The sequence below is a fragment of the Pongo abelii genome, chromosome 11, assembly GCF_028885655.2.
Source record: "Pongo abelii isolate AG06213 chromosome 11, NHGRI_mPonAbe1-v2.0_pri, whole genome shotgun sequence".
In the NCBI taxonomy this organism is placed as follows: Eukaryota; Metazoa; Chordata; class Mammalia; order Primates; family Hominidae; genus Pongo; species Pongo abelii.
The window spans coordinates 25,797,372-25,817,508 of NC_071996.2; positions in this window are offsets into that span (position 1 = coordinate 25,797,372).

Here is a 20,137-nt window from a genome sequence, read left to right on the forward strand (position 1 = left end):
TTACTGAGGGCCAACTATGTGTCGGGCACTATTCTAGGGGTTTGGGAAACATCAGTGAACCAAACAGACAGAAATCCCCCCTCCTTGTGTAATTGGCATGATAGTTCATTAGGGATTCTAATTATAGAAAGCAGCATTATATTTTATTTTTCAATGTCTTCTCTAGCATCTAACACAGTGTCTTGCACATAATATATCTCAATTAATACTCCATGGCTATATGACTGTTCTGTTACTAACCAATGTATATTGAGCACGTATTATTTGCCCAGTACTGAAGGACCCAAAATGAATAAATCTTATTTTTTTATTTTTGATACAGAGTCTCACTGTAACCCAGGCTAGAGTGCAGAGGTGTGATCACAGCACACTGCAGCCTCCACCTCCTGAGCTCAAGTGATCCTCCCACCTCAGCTTCCCAAGTAGCTGGAAGCACAGGCACATGCCACCATGCCTGGCTAATTTTTGTACTTTTTGTAGAAATGGGGTTTCACCATATTGGCCAGGCTGGTCTTGGACTCCTGGGCTCAAGCTATTTGTCCACCACGGCCTCACAAAGTGCTGGGATTACAAGCATGAGACACCGCACTTGGCCAAAATGTATAAGTCTTGATCCTTGCTGGTGGGAAATCACAGGTCCTAGCACTTCCTGGTTTTCAGCTGCTGCAGTGGACACCTATATAAGGGCAGGGGAGCAACAGGAGGTGGGAACAAGACTAATTAGAGGACTTAGAAAAGGGCTACTTAGAGGAGATGCTGCAAGAGCTGAATCTTGGAGTGTAAGTAGCTCAGCACCAGGTAAATGGGGACAGGTGTAGGGGTAAGGAAAGGGTTGGAAATACCAGGCAGAGAATACAGTATGAACCAAAGCAGAGGGGTAAGGAACAGTCTTCTGTGTCTGGAGTGGCCACAAGATAATAAATGGTCCCTCATCCCTAGTGAGAGATAAAATCCTATTGAACAAATCCTCAAGGTTTCCTCAGCCTCTTGTTGGGGCAATTGGGTGCCAATCCAAAGCCCATACCACTTCCAAGAAAGAAATTCTTATACTTTATAAAACACAGGAAAAATCACGATCATGTACTTCTGTGAGTAGAATATTTAACAAATCAGAAAAAACTATTTTGGGCTTGAGGAACAGAAATGATGCAGGGCTTAACCCAACCACACTCCCATAGAGGAACTGAAGAGGTCATCGAGATTTTTGAAAGGCATACTTTCTGCGGGCATACATGAGGGTCACTTTGATGGCCCGCCCTTAATTTACCTTCAAACACCTCCTTCAGTGATGTGCCTGTTTGTCTCCTCAGCCTTGTTCACTACAGGGAGCTAAATATGCCTTTAATATTTATCTGTGCTGTGAAAACTGCTTCTACATGCATCCCTTTGAGGGAAATAGCCAAGATCAATGCAGGACTGACATATACTAAATGAAGAAACAAACAGAAATATTTACCTCTCTGTCCACAGACCACAGTGCCTCCTGAGGGTGAGAACAAATTGGCAGCAACAATACAGTACTCCAAGTGGGGAGCGCACTGCCTGTCTCTAGAAAGGCCAGGCTATACAATATTTTTTCTTTTTTTATAGGAGAGATCTATGCAAAATCATCACACAATGAAAATAATATTTTAAATGTGGTTTTTCTGTGACTGTCCTGAGATTAGAATCTTATTTTGCTTGGGGTTTTAATAATTAGTACCACTGAGTACCAGATGCTTTAAATACTTTATCCCATTAAATCCAGACTCCTCCAATTTAAGTATCATTATCGATATTTCACAAATTATGAAACAAGCAACCAGATGGGGATGGTGCCTCACCCATAGCCCTCAGTAGCAGTGGTTCAGTTTGTATTTGAGCAAGGTTCAAGATTCATCTGGCCCCAAACCCTAGGCTCTTTTTTCAGTGAACACGACTTCCCGTGAATTTGGAACATAGGCTGAATATATAAGTATGTAACATATAAACAGGAATACTGTATGTCTTAGGTGAGTTTTCCCTGAAGCAGCTCTTGAGATAAGTATCTTGAGCAAATTACTTATTAAGGAAGGACTAGTGAGAGACAGACCATGAGCAAATTACTTATTAAGGAGAAACTAGTGAGAGAGAGACAGACAGACAGACAGGCAGACAGAGAAAGAGAGAGAGAAGCGGATAATTTCAGACAATCTTCCTGCTGAAGTAGCCTCAGCTGATCCTGCAGGAGAGAAGTCAGGAGCTTAGTAATCTCAGAGCCATCTCACCCAGATAAGGGGGCTGGGCAGCCCTGATCCTGTGTGTCAGTCACCCAGCCAATGGCAGCCCTGAGGATGTGAACTCTCAGGCAATCTGATGCTGCAGGAATCCTCCACTGGCCCGAAGACAATCCTCAAAATAAGGCAAGAGCTTATTAAATTTGAAGAAGAATTGTATAGAAACATTAAAATTGACCTGAGAGGATATATGGCAGCACTGACAGGGTCCACTATACCATTTCAAAGCAAATTCTCACAACCAAAAATGTGAGCACAGGTTCATGCTCCAACAGATAGAACCAAAAGCAGCACCCATCCCAGCCCCTCCCCAACTAATCTGCAAATGGGCTTAGATCTGCCTGTTTCCCTGTCTTCCCCTGTCTCCCTGGGCCACTGAATCAATTCCAGCCAAGGCAGCAGTTGCTCCTTACACTCAGTACCATCAGCTGCTGGAGGTAGAATTGGGGATCCTTCCTTTAGCTTGATCCTCAGAGTACCTGGAATACCTTTGCACCCTCCAAGTGTCAGCCAAGTCATCTCCATGCTTGCCCAGTCTTTCTAGTACTTTGACAGGTTCAAAGTCTTTGTATAGTTCTTGCCACTCCTCCTCTCTAGGAAGCATCACCTGACTCCTATTTGACTTGAAAGAGAGGATGCACAGTGGAAGGTTACCAAGGCTATGGAGACATTGGTGTGCAACCTGCCTCTGCTACTTACTAGCCCTGGATTTTAGGCAAGTGACCTAACTCCTCTGAGTTTCCTCATCTGTTAAATGGAGAACAAGAATGCTAGCTCAGGATTCTCACGATAATTAAATAAAGTAATGTACAAAACAACTATTTATAATGAATAGCTGCCATTTTCTATGTTATTGTTATTTTACTATGCTCTCTTGAAACCATGACTCCCTGATATAGCAATGGCAGCCTGGATTGAGTTCAAGTTCATAATTCTTTATCAGGAGGTCTAGTTCTAAAATCAGATTAGAACACTAGAGGTTTTTTCCTTACTTTTCTGAGATTTCTGAGATTTCCATTTTCAAGGACAAAGAACCTATGCAAATTACGACAGTGTCAACCCTAGCCTTAGCAGCAGTAATCCATGTAGGCCAAACCCTATAACCAGCTGAGGCTTATACCGCAGAGAGAGGCGAGATATATAATGACACCTGTGACCTATATTCCTCATTTATAACCTGGACTCCCGGCTTGTAGGAGGGTGGAGGATAGAGCAGCAATGAACCAGTTAAAAGCCATATAAGATCGCCACAGGGTTCTTGAGAGAATTAAGCCCTAATCTCTTAAAGCATCCATTGTATGAAATGAATTAATTTCTCTCCCATGCATTTAGAATGTCACAACTTATATAACATCCTTGGGAGAATTGAGAAAATAGTCACTCAAATTATTTTCTGTGTCCTATAATTCATATGAGGAGCCCTATTTGAGAAGTGATCATCTAAATTAATGCTTGTTCATAGATATGCAAACTGAATTTATAGAGTATAAATGACTTGCTCAATCTATGGTACAAGGCAAAGCTAAAGACAGGAAAGTTCTTTGCTAAATAGTCCCTAGTGTTATTATGTAAACCCATCTCTAGAAACCATCTTAAATAAATGCTTTTAATCTCTCTCACACACACAAATTCAGAAAGAGAGAGAGAGAGAATTTATGAATGAGATCTCCATCAGATCTCATTACACACGATAGAGTAACATGATATTCATTTAACAGTTAAAAATACACTGGATAACTTCTCATTTAAAGGGGTTAGTGGTCCCTCTCCTCTGTGATTCCATAGTTCCTTGTGCTAATATCTCTCCTGGAATATGTTTCACTGAATCTTGATTATGTGCTTTCGTATGCATCTTTCCACTGAATCGTGATGGCAGTTAATCAAGTTTACTCATTTCTAATATCCATACCCTAGCAGCATTTGTCACATAAAAGGCATCACATAAATGTAAAAGTAAATAAATAAACTGTAGTGGAGGAAAAAATTTTCTCTATTCTCTTAGGTTATTTGAAAGGGGCCTGTGAATTAAAGTGACAAAAATAGTATTAACAGGAGAAAAGCATACACGTTCCATTTGATGTTACTATTTTTTACATGTATGATGGGTTTCATAGAAAAGAAGTGAAAACTCTGAAAGAGTGGTTGGACTTGGGTGCCTATATACCATTTTAACAAAGGATGATAAATTTAGACAAATGACTAGACGAAGGAAGGCTTTGGTTTCTAGGGCAGTAAAATGTGGGAATGCAAATACATAGAGGAAACTATGGAATGGCAGATAAAGTTTATTTAGTAAAGCTTATTTACACAGAATCATCTTGGTGCCATCTCTGACTCCAGTAATGAGGGTTAATCTCCTCTTCCTGGTACAAGAAGGAGAGGAGCAGATATCTCCACAAGGAAAATTTACATCATGCTTTTAGGCAGAAGGAAAGAGCAGAGAACCTTTCCTGTGTTTGATTTTTTCTCATTTGTCTTCATCTCAGAATAAGCCTATGCCAAAGTGGCATATTTTGGGATGTCATATTCTGGACCCCTTTGAAATCAACTAATGAAAGCCATTTCAGAAAATGGAGCATGGTGAGTTTAGATGGTCTAACCTGGGGGATATGCACTCCCAAAATGAGTCAATTTATCAATTATTTACAGTACTTTGACTCTGGAAAATATGGCCACATATACTTATTAACTCTATCAGAACCACATACATTTCATTTTGACATATTAAAAACAATTATTTAAATAAAATTTAACAGCATCCAAAACCATGTAGCACACAAAAGATTTGATTTTGTCATCTTGAAAAATGTTTACGGGGAAGCCGCATGAGGTTGTATTGAAAGAAAATGCAGTTGTAACAATTTATATGATAAATAAATCATCCTGTGGATCAGTGGTTGCAAATTTGATTTTAAGTCTCACTCAGGTAATTTAAATCAATAAAGTGATTACTCAGGTAATTTAAATTGATGAATGGAATAGTCGCAATTGTTTTTTCACAAGGAGCAATAACTGTGGATTTTCATATGAAAACTCCCAATTTTTAAATGTGAGCCAACTTTGTGTACACCAAACAAAATATGCCTGTGGGCTGGATTTGGCCTGAGGGGTTAGCATCTAAATGACCATATCAGTGAAAAACTAAAAATTTGAGAGGAATGCAACATCTACACATTGACCAAAGTGAGTCAACAGAAGATTTCTGCCTCCATGTATTTTTTAATCTTTGTTCTACCCCCAGGCACTTAGTCTAAGTTGCTGCCAACAATGAGTATTTTAGACACAGATTTTACCTGCTGGAAGATTACAGTTTGGAACAAGGCAGGTTATAAATAAGTAAACCACATTGAAAGCAAAATTGATGATTCCTATTTTTGTGCCCAAATTGTACATGTTCTCTATTACAATCCTTGGAACTCTTTGTTGTCTGGTCCTAGCATTTATAAATTTAACTCTTGAAATTTCAATTACATGGTATCAGATTTAAAGGTCAAGGACATACAGAAAATTTCTTTTTGCTGAAGTAGCTATGTGAAATACAAATGTTGTGAGATCAATGTAACTAGTAAGACAATCTAGCCCACAGCATAGCAGTCCATCTCAGCACAAACTCATCTTTTTTTGTTCTCTAACTCTTACATATGTGCTATGGTCTGAATATTTGTGTTCCTTCAAAATTCATGTTGAAATTCAGTTGCCAATATGTTAGTATTAAAATGTGCAGCTTTTAGGAGGTGACTAAGTCATGAGTTTGGAGCCATAGTGAACAGAATTAGTGACCTTATGAAAGAGACATGAGGGAAATAAGTTAAGTCAACCAGTAATTAAAACAAGAATAAATGTGGACTGTCCCAGGCATCCCACGATACAATTTCCCTGCGTTTGGCCATATTCCATGTCCTAATCCCCTCTCCTCCTTTATAGGAGTAACATTGTTATGAAGTTTATTGTTATGAAGTTCATGTGCTTCCATATAGAATTTTTCTCTGTATTTACATTTGTAAAATGATACAGGTTTGTTTTTCATTGTATTTTCCCCAAGATATCCTATTACTCATTTGTGATCTGCAAAACAATAATAATAATAATAATAAGACACGGGAGCAGTTTGCCCCTTCTGCCATGTGAGGATGTGACAAGAGACACCACCTATGAAGCAGAGGGCAGGCCCCCACCAGACACTGAATCTTCTGGTGCTCTGATCTTGGACTTCCCAGCCTCCAGAACTGTGAGAAAATAAGTTTCTACTATTTATAAATTACCCAGTCTAAGGTATTTTGTTACAGTATCCCAAACAGACTGACTACATGCAATATATTTTATTAAGAGTTGAAAATATTGATTCTTTAAAAAGAAAAAAAGAAAGCTACCACTAGCTCTTAATATATGCAGATGTAAAAGCTGACTTTCAGAGCTGGCAAAAAGTGGAAAAAAAAAAGTAAACTTTCCACCTTAAGTCAACCTCTCAGCAGCATGTCAAAGTTGAGCTTTTCTTCCTTACAGCACTTTTTCACTTGTCATTCAGAAGCCCAGTTTCTCTTAGCTGTCCTATCTTACTATTCATACCCCCTCAGTCACCTTTCCAGATTCTTCCTCATCTTCCCAACATCTACAGCCTAGAGTGGTGCAGATCTCAGCCCTCACTCCTCGTCTGTCTATTTTTACTCTCCAGGGGATATCAGCCTAACCTAGGGCTGCAAATAACACCTACACCCAGGACTCTCATATCCAGATCTCCCTCACGCCACCCCAAACTCCAGACTCACAGTTGCTTCCACTCTCTGTATCCCTTTTTTTTCTCTTCTAAAATGCAAGCCCAAACCCGTTCTTCATTGCTCCCCATCCCCTACCCCTTCACCCTTTCCATCTCAATAAATGCCTATTCCTGGCCACCAGTCATTTATTTCTCATCCCATAACATAATCTATTATCAAATCCTGTTAGCTCTATCTCTAACATAGAACTAGAATCTGCCCTTCTCACCATCTTTGCTCTAGTTCAGGTTACCAACATCTATCAAAACTTTCCACAGCCCATTACCCGCTTTCCTTGCTGGACCCAGGATTTAATCCAAAATCCTTACCAAGTGCAACTATGCACAATAGACCTTCCATGCACAATGGACCTTCACTTCTTCTCTTCCTCATCATTTACTTCTCTTTCCACTTCTATAGCCAGGTTGGCTTCCTGGCTATTCCTTGAGTGTGCCTGACTTATTCCTGCCTCAGACCCTATGCATCTGCTGTTTCCTCAGATATCTGTGTGGCTCACTCCCTCTCTGTTCAAATGTCACCTTCTTAAAGAGGCCTTCCCTGAACATTCCATTAAAAAAAGCTTTGTCTTCAATCTCTCTTTATTCCCTTAACCTACCTTTTTCTTCATGGCCTTTACCACTTTCTGACATAAAAGTAAGCTCCATGAGAGGCTTTGATGCTTAATAGATGTTCAGTAATATTTCAATTAATTAATTGCTTAATTAATGACTCTTTAAGCATTATAAAGGACTAGAATGAGATTAATTTTTCAGTTTTAACTTATTGCATGTTATGGGGAGAAATAGATTATGAAATCAACGTCAAAAGCTTTAATAATGTTTATCTTGTGAATGTCAGGATCTACTTCTGGCCTTTCCTTCTAAACTTGGAGCTCCTTAAGTAAAACAACTATGCTTTAGTCATCTTTGTACCCCAGATCTAGCAAAATGACTTGCCCATAATAGAGGCCTGAAAAAATATTGTTGAACGATTAAATTAAATTAAATATAAGATGGCCAACCAATATTTTAATCAATTTAAATCAAGCAAAGGGAATTTAAGAAATTATTACATACCCCCTTTAACACTGTTTGCAAAAAGAGACAGAAGAAGCTGTTTAAAAAACATTTTCTTCCTCAGATATACAGTTGGGTTAGTAGATGTTGAACTTAGAATTCAAAAGTGGCCTTTTTGTCTCCCTAAGTAGGTAATTTGAATGCATACCCATCTACCCACTTTTCACAGGGAGAGGCGAAAGAAGAAAGTAGAAAGAGAGAGAGGCAAATGGAGTGTTTGTTTACGTGTTTGTTTGTTTGTTTGTTTGAGACGGACTCTCGCACTGTCGCCCGGGCTGGAGTGGTGAGATGATGCCAGGTGCCTTCGTTCCCTCCTGACATGTGATAATGAGATATTAAATGATAAGATGGAAGGATGTCCCTGGGCTGTGCTCATGTGTGCTCATCTTCTCCCAGGACATGTTTCCCTTTCAAGTAGCAGATGAACGTTTCATAATTTGAAAACTAAAATTCCTAACAGTGTTTTTTCTCCGACATCAGCCTTCCAAATTGTGTAGCCAACACAGGCGAAGCAAGGTGTATTATTTCATAGGGCTATCTGCTTGTTTTCCTGCTGTTTGCATTTGGCAGAATGGAAACCTGTGGGTAAATGGAAATTACTGCCCATAGGGCAAGCCTCTCACATGGCTACAATTGTGCCTTTCCCCGCAGATCTGGTTGCCTCTGTTCTCATACCTGCTTGCTCACTCCCCACCCACATCCCCTGCCTCTTTCCATCAGGTGATTAATTGTGGATCTTAAAAAGGATACCCATCTTGGAGTCCAGAGCAGCTGAGAGAAATGGAAAATGTTCATTTGGTATCAATGGGGAAGAAAATGTAATCAACAGGCATTTTATTTTTCCACAAAATTCACTTTCCTTTGAACTTAGCTCTTAATATTGTGATGAGTGTTTCCACTGTAGTGTGCATCTCCACAGACTGCAATAAAGCCATCCTTTAGTTCCTGAAAGTATCTAAAGCAAAGGGCCAGTGATGGGGAAAATATTCCTACGAAATTGGAGTGGGCTCTACAAGGCGCTCAGGTTAATGGGTAGAGTCCACACTCAACCGCCTGGGTTTATAATCTCCTTCTCCTGTGTGTCCTGGTGAAAGCCTCTGTACTACATAATGCTTTTTCCTTCTTCCTGCCTTTCTCTAACCAGTATTATGGCAGTGTCTAAATTCCCATCCCTCATTTTCTGTGTTTGTGTAACTCTATGCATTAAAATCAGAGATGAGATCCTTCACCTTTCCTACATTTTTTTCAGTGCCATTTGTAGAACTTCAGCACACATTTTATTTTGACTTGAGGACTTGGATATTGGGATAAATGCATGCAGTTTTTTACAAAGATTCATCTTGGAACAATCTTTGGGTTCTTCAGCAGGTTCCTTCAGCAAGATTCCTTAACTTGCCAAGAGTCTTCAAGACAATATGAACCACCACCAGATGGGATTCTCAAAGGACTCATTTAACTGCAAATAACACAAATAACACCCACACACTGAAGACAACCTCAGACAGGGCTGTCATGGATTTTGGCTTGTTATGAGATTGGATAGTGGCTGAATATGTGTGGGAAATGATACTGAGTTGGGAAGTGGAAGTGCAATGTCTTTAAAACTCTTTGAATGTTCTTCCAGCTGGATTTGAAATAATACACTTCCTGGTTCAGTGATTCTGGTGATAGTTCTGGAAGCCACCATAGGCTTTGACTTCTCTTTTCTGTATTACTCTGGTGATTTTAACAGTTTATGACTCTCATGGCTCAAAGAAAGGGGAAAAGCACCAGGCCAATTACAAAAACATATGACAAAGTCTAAGAGTAATGGTATGTTTCACAGCCATCAGAAGTTTTAAAATATGATGTTCAAATATATATATGTGTATATACATATATATATATATACTCCACATAGCTTCCAGAGCTGCCGTGTGTATGGAGCAGATGAGTGGAAGGTCGTGAAGCACTGCTCCGTGGAAAGAGTCACAAAGCAAACCCTTATATGCACAAGAGCTCATGCAGCCTGCAGGAGACCCACACTCAAGCAATGCCCAGCTCACTCTTCATATGTGAGCTGCGCAAGACCGTGTCCACTCAGAGGGGTCACTAGTCTTGTTTACAGAGACTCAGTGTCCCCCTCACATCCATCCAGAAAGGGGATAGCTTTCTATCACGTAAAGGATGGATATGTGGGAAGCTGTCTCCATCAATACTTATTTCAGAATCAAGAAGTTCAAGAGTATTTAGTGTCTCTACCTAAAGGACAGACTGAAACTCTCTTGGCAAGTCAAATTACATCTCTCCTTTGCTTCAACTCTTCCAGAGACCCATCACACTCAGAATAAAATCTGAAGTCAGATCAAGGCCTCTACGCCCGCAGCCCAGTCTTGTCTGCCTTTTCACCTCCCTGTTCCCCGCCCCTCTTGCTCACTTCTGCCTGTGCAGTGGCTGGTCCCTCTGCCTGGCACTCTCTTTCCTCACCTTCCTCATGATTCAGACATCAGATGGTTGAGGTCTGAGGACCCTGTGTGATGAAGGCCATCCTATCCTCTGCTCCTCTCTCCCATCACGATGTCAGTTAGATGGTTTCCGTGGGGGTCCAGGAGGGTCCGTATGCCCCTCTCCATCTCAGTTTCCTCTATTGTCAACATCTTGCAATAGTGTGATACTTTTATTAAAATTGATGAGCTAATATTGACAGATGATGATGATGATGATGATTACTCTTAGAGACAGGGTCTTATTCTCTCACCCAGGCTGGAGTGCCGTGGTGTGATCTAGTTCATTGTAACCTTGAATTCCTGGGCCCAAAGAGTCCCCCACTTCAGCCTCCCTCCCAAGTGGCTAAGACCACAGGCATACACCACCATACCTGGCTAGGACCACAGGTGCACACCACCACACCTAGATTTTAAAATTATTTTTTGTAGAGATGAGGTTTCATTATGCTTTGTTGCCCAGGTTGGTCTTGAACTCCTATCCGCAAGCAATCCTAACACCTTGGCCTCCCCAAAGGCTGGGATTACAGACATCAGCCACCACGCCTGGCCTAATGCATCGTGATTAACTAAAGTAGTTTACATTGAGGTTTCCTGTTGATGTTAAACCCCCACTCTGTGGGGTTTGACAAATGCAAAATGCCATGTATCCACCATGACAGTATCATACAGATTAGATTCACTGCCCTAAAAATCCCCTGTGCTCCACCTTTTTATCTTTTCTACCTACTGGTTCCAAACATGATATTTTTACTTTCTCATAGTTTTGCCTTTTCTATTAAATAGAATGTCATATAGTTGAAGTCATATAATTATGTAGCCTTTTTGACTCAGTAATATGCATTTATTTTCTCTGTGTCTTTTTGTGGCCTGAAAGCACGTTTCTTTTTATCTCTTTTATCATTATGTTGCATGGATGTAAATTATAGTTTTCTTTTTTTTTTTTTGAGATGTATTCTCGCTCTGTCACTGAGGCTGGAGCGCAGTGGCACAATCTCGGCTCACTGCAAGCTCTGCCTCCCAGGTTCACGCCATTCTCCTGCCTCAGCCTCCAGAGTAGCTGGGACTACAGGTGTCCACCACCACACCTGGATAATTTTTTTGTATTTTTAGTAGAGAAAGGGTTTCACCATGTTAGCCAGGATGGTCTCAATCTCCTGAACTCGTGATCTGCCTGCCTTGGCCTCCCAAAGTGCTGAGATTACAGGCGTGAGCCACCGTGCCCAGACGTAAATTATAGTTCTTTAAAAAAATCTATTCACTTATTGAAAATCATCTTGATTGCTTCCAATTTTTGGCAGTTGTAAATAAAGCTGCTATAAACACTTGTGCATAGGTTTTTGTGTAGACATTTAAGTTTTCAACTCATTTGGGTAAATAGTCAGGAGCACAGTTGCTGGATCATATCATAAGACTAGTTTTTGCTTTGTAAGAAACTGCCAAACTGTCTTCCAAAATCACTGAGTGGTTTTTGCACTCCCACCAGCAGTAAACGGGAGTTCCTGTTGCTCCACATCCTTGCCAGCATTTGGTGGTTTTGGTATTTTGGAATTGGGCCATTTTAAAAGGCGTGTAGTGGTCTCTCATTCTTGCTTTAATTTGCAATTCCCTAATGATATTTGAAATTGAACATCTTTTCGTATGCTTACTTGTCATCTGTATATCTTCTTTGGTGAGGTGTCTGCTCAGATCTTTTGCTCACGTCTTAACTGTTTGTTTTCTTATTGACAAGTTTTAAGAGTTCTTTGCATATTTTAAATACAACTTCTTCATCAAATATGTATTTTGCAAATATTTTCTCCAAGTTGTCGGCTTGTCTTTTCCTTCTATTAAAGACTGTTAAGAGATTTCCCAGGTGTTTGAGAAGCACTAGACTAAACTACTGGCTGCTATGGGACTTCAGGACAGAAGGGCAGAGTCATCAAAGACAACTTCATAGCGTTAGTACTGGTAGCCACTTAGAACAGTTCCAGCATGCCATAAAATCTATAAAAGTGTTTGTAAGAGAAATAAAATTGAGTAAAACCTAAAACTTCCAAATCATGGATGTTGCAAGAAGATAGTACTTTAAATGGACCTTAAAGATGAAGAAGTTATTAGACATTAGGATAGGAAAGAATTCAACTGATTAAGAAAACGTGAGCATTGACTGTTTCCCAGAGATTCTGGTATGTTGTGTCTTTGTTCTCGTTGGTTTCAAAGAACATCTTTATGTCTGCCTTCATTTCGTTATGTACCCAGTAGTCATTCAGGAGCAGGTTGTTCAGTTTCCACATAGTTGAGTGGTTTTGAGTGAGTTTCTTAATCCTGAGTTCTAGTATGTTTGCACTGTGGTCTGAGAGATAGTTTGTCATAATTTCTGTTCTTTTACATTTGCTGAGGAGTGCTTTACTTCCAACTATGTGGTCAATTTTGGAATAGGTGTGGTGTGGTGCTGAAAAAAATGTATATTCTGTTGATTTGGGGTGGAGAGTTCTGTAGATGTCTATTAGGTCCACTTGGTGCAGAGCTGAGTTCAATTCCTGGGTATCCTTGTTAACTTTCTGTCTCGTTGATCTGTCTAATGTTGACAATGGGGTGTTAAAGTCTCCCATTATTATTGTGTGGGAGTCTAAGTCTCTTTGTACATCACTCAGTACTTGCTTTATGAATCTGGGTGCTCCTGTATTGGGTGCATATATATTTAGGATAGTTAGTTCTTCTTGTTGAATTGATCCCTTTACCATTATGTAATGGCCTTCTTTGTCTCTTTTGATCTTTGTTGGTTTCAAGTCTGTTTTATCAGAGACTAGGATCGCAACCCCTGCCTTTTTTTGCTTTCCATTTGCTTGGTAGATCTTCCTCCATCACTTTATTTTGAGCCTATGTGTGTCTCTTCATGTGAGATGGGTTTCCTGAATACAGCACACTGATGGGTCTTGAGTCTTTATCCAATTTGCCAGACTGTGTCTTTTAATTGGAGCATTTAGTCCATTTACATTTAAAGTTAATATTCTTATGTGTGAATTTGGTCCTGTCATTATGATGTTAGCTGGTTATTTTGCTCGTTAGTTGATGCAGTTTCTTCCTAGCCTCAATGGTCTTTACATTTTGGCATGTTTTTGCAGCAGCTGGTACCAGTTGTTCCTTTCCATGTTTAGTGCTTCCTTCAGGAGCTGTTTTAGGGCAGGCCTGGTGGTGACAAAATCTCTCAGCATTTGCTTATCTGTAAAGTATTTTATTTCTCCTTCACTTATGAAGCTTAGTTTCGCTGGATGTGAAATTCTGGGTTGAAAATTCTTGTCTTTAAGAATGTTGAATATTGGCCCCCACTCTCTTCTGGCTTGCAGAGTTTCGCCTAGAGATCCGCTGTTAGTCTGATGGGCTTCCCTTTGTGGGTAACCCGACCTTTCTCTCTGGCTGCCCTTAACATTTTTTCCTTCAACTTTGGTGAATCTGACAATTATGTGTCTTGGAGTTGCTCTTCTCGAGGAGTATCTTTGTGGCATTCCCTGTATTTCCTGAATCTGGATGTTGGCCTGCCTTGCTAGATTGGGGAAGTTCTCCTGGATAATATCCTGCAGAGTGTTTTCCAACTTGGTTCCATTCTCCCCATCACTTTCAGATACACCAATCAGATGTAGATTTGGTCTTTTCACATAGTCCCATATTTCTTGGAGGCTTTGTTTGTTTCTTTTTATTCTTTTTTCTCTAAACTTCCCTTCTTGCTTCATTTCATTCATTTCATCTTCCATCACTGATACCCTTTCTTCCAGTTGATCTCATTGGCTCCTGAGGCTTCTGCATTTTTCACGTAGTTCTCGAGCCTTGGCTTTCAGCTCCATCAGCTCCTTTAAGGACTTCTCTGCATTGGTGATTCTAGTTATCCATTCGTCTAATTTTTTTTCAAAGTTTTTAACTTCTTTGCCATTGGTTTGAATTTCCTCCTTTAGCTCGGAGTAGTTTGTTCATCTGAAGTCTTCTTCTCTCAACTCGTCAAAGTCATTCTCCATCCAGCTTTGTTCCATTGCTGGTGAGGAGCTGCGTTCCTTTGGAAGAGGAGAGGCGCTCTGCTTTTTAGAGTTTCCAGTTTTTCTGCTCTGTTTTTTCCCCATCTTTGTGGTTTTATCTAGTTTTGTTCTTTGATGATGGTGACGTACAGAAGGGTTTTTGGTGTGGATGTCCTTTCTGTTTCTTAGTTTTCCTTCTAACAGACAGGACCCTCAGCTGCAGATCTGTTGGAGTTTGCTAGAGGTCCACTCCAGACGCTGTTTGCCTGGGTATCAGCAGCGGTGGCTGCAGAACAGTGGTGGCTGTAGAACAGTGGATCTTGGTGAACCACAAATGCTGCTGCCTGATCGTTCCTCTGGAAGTTTTGTCTCAGAGGAGTACCCGGCTGTGTGAGGTGTCAGTCTGCCCCTACTGGGGGGTGCCTCCCAGTTAGGCTGCTCAGGGGTCAGGGACCCACTTGAGGAGGCAGTCTGCCCGTTCTCAGATCTCCAGCTGCGTGCTGGGAGAACCACTACTCTCTTCAAAGCTGTCAGACAGGGACATTTAAGTCTGCAGAGGTTACTGCTGTCTTTTTGTTTTTCTGTGCCCTGCCCCCAGAGGTGGAGCCTACAGAGGCAGGCAGGTCTCCTTGAGCTGTGGTGGGCTCCACCCAGTTCGAGCTTCCAGGCTGCTTTGTTTACCTAATCAAGCCTGAGCAATGGCGGGCACCCCTCCCCCAGTCTCGCTGCCACCTTGCAGTTTGATCTCAGACTGCTATGCTAGCAATCAGTGAGACTCCGTGGGCATAGGACCCTCTGAGCCAGATGCGGGATATAATCTCCTGGTGTACCTTTTTTTAAGCCCGTTGGAAAAACACGGTATTAGGGTGGGAGTGACCCGATTTTCCAGGTGCCATCTGTCACCCCTTTCTTTGACTAGGAAAGGGAACTCCCTGACCCCTTGTGCTTCCCAAGTGAGGCAATGCCTCGCCCTCCTTTGGCTCGCGCACAGTGCGCTGCACCCACTGTCCTGCACCCACTGTCTGGCACTCCCTAGTGAGATGAACCCAGTACCTCAGATGGAAATGCAGAAATCACCCGTGTTCTGTGTTGCTCACACTGGGAGCTGTAGACTGGAGCTGTTCCTATTGCCCACAAGAGAAAGCAGGAAAGATCCAAAATTGACACCCTAACATCACAATTAAAAGAACTAGAAAAGCAGGAGCAAACACATTCAAAAGCTAGCAGAAGGCAAGAAATAACTAAAATAAGAGCAGAACTGCAGGAAACAGAGACACAAAAACCCTTCAAAAATTAATGAATCCAGGAGCTGGTTTTTTGAAAAGATCAACAAAATCGATAGACAGCTAGCAAGACTAATAAAGAAGAAAAGAGAGAAGAATCAAATAGATGCAATAAAAAATGATAAAGGAGATATCACCACCAATCCCACAGAAATAGAAACTACCGTCAGAGAATACTACAAACACCTCTATGCAAATAAACTAGAAAATCTAGAAGAAATGGATAAATTCCTTGACACATACAAGCTCCCAAGACTAAACCAGGAAGAAGTTGAATCTCTGAATAGACCAATAACAGGCTCCGAAATTGTGGCAATAATCAACAGCTTACCAACCAAAAAAAGTCCAGGACCAGATGGATTAACAGCCGAATTCTATCAGAGGTACAAGGATGAGCTGGTACCATTCCTTCTGACACTATTCCAATCAATAGAAAAAGAGGGAATCCTCCCTATCTCATTTTATGAGGCCAGCATCATCCTGATACCAAAGCCTGACAGAGACACAACCAAAAAAGAGAATTTTAGACCAATATCCTTGATGAACATTGATGCAAAAATCCTCAATAAAATACTGGCAAACAGAATCCAGCAGCACATCAAAAAGCTTATCCACCATGATCAAGCTGGCCTCATCCCTGGGATACAACGCTGGTTCAACATACTCAAATCAATAAACGTAATCCAGCATATAAACAGAACCAAAGACAAAAACCACATGATTATCTCAGTAGATGTACAAAAGGCCTTTGACAAAATTCAACAACCCTTCACGCTAAAAACTCTCAATAAATTAGGTATTGATGGGACGTATCTCAAAATAATAAGAGCTATCTATGACAAACCCACAGCCAATATCATACTGAACGGGCAAAAACTGGAAGCATTCCCTTTGAAAACTGGCACAAGACAGGGATGCCCTCTCTCACCACTCCTGTTCAACATAGTGTTGGAAGTTCTGGCCAGGGCAATAAGGCAGGAAAAGGAAATAATGGGTATTCGATTAGGAAAAGAGGAAGTCAAATTGTCCGTGTTTGCAGACGACATGATTGTATATCTAGAAAACCCCATCGTCTCAGCCCAAAATCTCCTTAAGCTGATAAGCAACTTCAGCAAAGTCTCAGGACACAAAATCAATGTACAAAAATCACAAGCATTCTTATACACCAATAACAGACAGAGAGACAAATCAGGAGTGAACTCCCATTCACAATTGCTTCAAAGAGATAAAATACCTAGGAATCCAACTTACAAGGGACGGGAAAGACCTCTTCAAGGAGAACTACAAACCACTGCTCAATGAAATAAAAGAGGATACAAACAAATGGAAGAACATTCCATGCTCATGGGTAGGAAGAATCAATATCATGAAAATAGCCATACTGCCCAAGGTAATTTATAGATTCAATGCCATCCCCATCAAGCTACCAATGACTTTCTTCACAGAATTGGAAAAAACTACTTTAAAGTTCCTATGGAAACAAAAAAGAGCCCACATTGCCAAGTCAATCCTAAGCCAAAAGAACAAAGCCAGAGGCAAAATGCTACCTGACTTCAAACTATACTACAAGGCTACAGTAACCAAAACAGCATGGTACTGGTACCAAAACAGAGATATAGATCAATGGAACAGAACAGAGCCCTCAGAAATAATGCCGCATATCTACAACTATCTGATCTTTGACAAACCTGACAAAAACAAGTGTTGGGGAAAGGATTCCCTATTTAATAAATGCTGCTGGGAAAACTGGCTAGCCATATGTAGAAAGCTGAAACTGGATCCCTTCCTTACACCTTATACAAAAATTAATTCAAGATTGATTAAAGACTTACATGTTAGACCTAAAACCATAAAAACCCTAGAGGAAAACCTAGGCAATACCATTCAGGACATAGGCATGGGCAAGGACTTCATGTCTAAAACACCAAAAGCAATGGCAACAAAAGCCAAAATTGACAAATGGGATCTAATTAAACTCAAGAGCTTCTGCACAGCAAAAGAAACTACCATCAGAGTGAACAGGCAACCTACAAAATTGGAGAAAATTTTCGCAACCTACTCATCCGACAAAGGGCTAACATCCAGAATCTACAACGATCTCAAACAAATTTACAAGAAAAAAACAAACTACACCACCAAAAAGTGGGCAAAGGATATGAACAGACACTTCTCAAAAGAAGACATTTATGCAGCCAAAAGACACATGAAAAAATGCTCATCATCAGTGGCCATCAGAGAAATGCAAATCAAAACTACAATGAGATATCATCTCACACCAGTTAGAATGGCAATCATTAAAAAGTCAGGAAACAACAGGTGCTGGAGAGGATGTGGAGAAATAGGAACACTTTTACACTGTTGGTGGGACTGTAAACTAGTTCAACCATTGTGGGAATCAGTGTGGTGATTCCTCAGGGATCTAGAACTAGAAATACCATTTGACCCAGCCATTCCATTACTGGGTATATACTCAAAGGATTATAAATCATGCTGCTATAAAGACACATGCACACATATGTTTATTGCGGCACTATTCACAATAGCAAAGACTTGGAACCAGCCCAAATGTCCAACAACGACAGACTGGATTAAGAAAATGTGGCACATATACACCATGGAATACTATGCATCCATCAAAAACAATGAGTTCATGTCCTTTGTAGGGACATGGATGAAACTGGAAACCATCATTCTCAGCAAACTATCCCAAGGACAAAAAACCAAACACTGCATGTTCTCACTCATAGGTGGGAATTGAACAATGAGAACACATGGACACAGGAACGGGAACATTACACTCCAGGAACCGTTGTGGGGTGGGGGGAGGGGAGGGGGGGAGGGATAGCATTAGGAGATATACCTAATGCTAAATGGCGAGGTAATGGGTGCAGCACACCAACATGGCACATGTATACATATGTAACAAGCCTGCACATTGTGCACATGTACCCTAAAACTTAAAGTATAGTAATAATAAAATTTAAAAAATAAAATAAATAAATAAATAAATAGCAAAAAAAATAATATAAATAAAAGTGGTAACAGTCAACCAAATTTAGAGTCAATATTTTACCATTAAATATGATGCAAACTGTATGTTTTCCAAACACAGCATTTATCAGATTATGGATTAAATCATTTGAATTTTTATCACAAATATATATGAAATTAAGTAAAATGTTTCTACATATGTTGAAATAATATTAAGAGTTTTCTTTTTATTCTTTAATATGGTAAGTTGTATTTTTGTACTGAAATGTTTAACCAACTTTATGTTCCTGGAATAAATCCCACTTGATCATAATAAATGGTCCTTTTATAAAAAAAAAAAAAGAGAAAAAAAGAAAACATGAGCAAAAGTCAATGCATGAACATAATCAGGAATGGTTTTTCGGGCAGGAAGGAAACCAGAGTAAAATTAAAGAAAATGTTCTTTAGTAGAGAAAAAGAAAGTGAACTGTGGTTTATAACAGAACAATGAAACGAAGGCCTGTTTTATATATATACACATATAATACATGTATATTATATTATATATAAATGTATTACACAAATATTATATATGCATATACATATTATATGTGTATATATGTCTATAATGTATATTATATGTATATATTATATATATCTGTATTATATGTATACTTATATAATGTATATATTAGATATAATAATGTATATAATATATACATATGATATATGCATATATTATGTATATAAGAGGCATACAATATGTATATAAAAGGCATATAATATTTATATATTGTATATAATATGTATACAATATAATATGTGTATATGTATATAACATGTAGGTATGTATATGATCTATGTATATATACATATTATATACATATATATGCATATATACATATAATATATAATATATTACATTATACATAATATACATATTATATATAATAAATATTTTATATATACTTATTTTTATATACATTTTTTATATACACATATATTATATGTATAATTGTATATATATTATATATTATATGCATATATAATACGTTATATATAATAATCTATAATATAATATATATTATATATACATATATATATGATATGTATTATATGTATATCTTATATATGCATATATACTATATAATGTGAATATATACTATGGAATATGCACATATATACTACATAATATGTATATTGTATACTATATCATGTATATATTATATACTACATAATATATACCATATAATATGTACATAATATGTATATTACATTATATAATACATATTATCATATATATTATATAATACAATATATTATACGT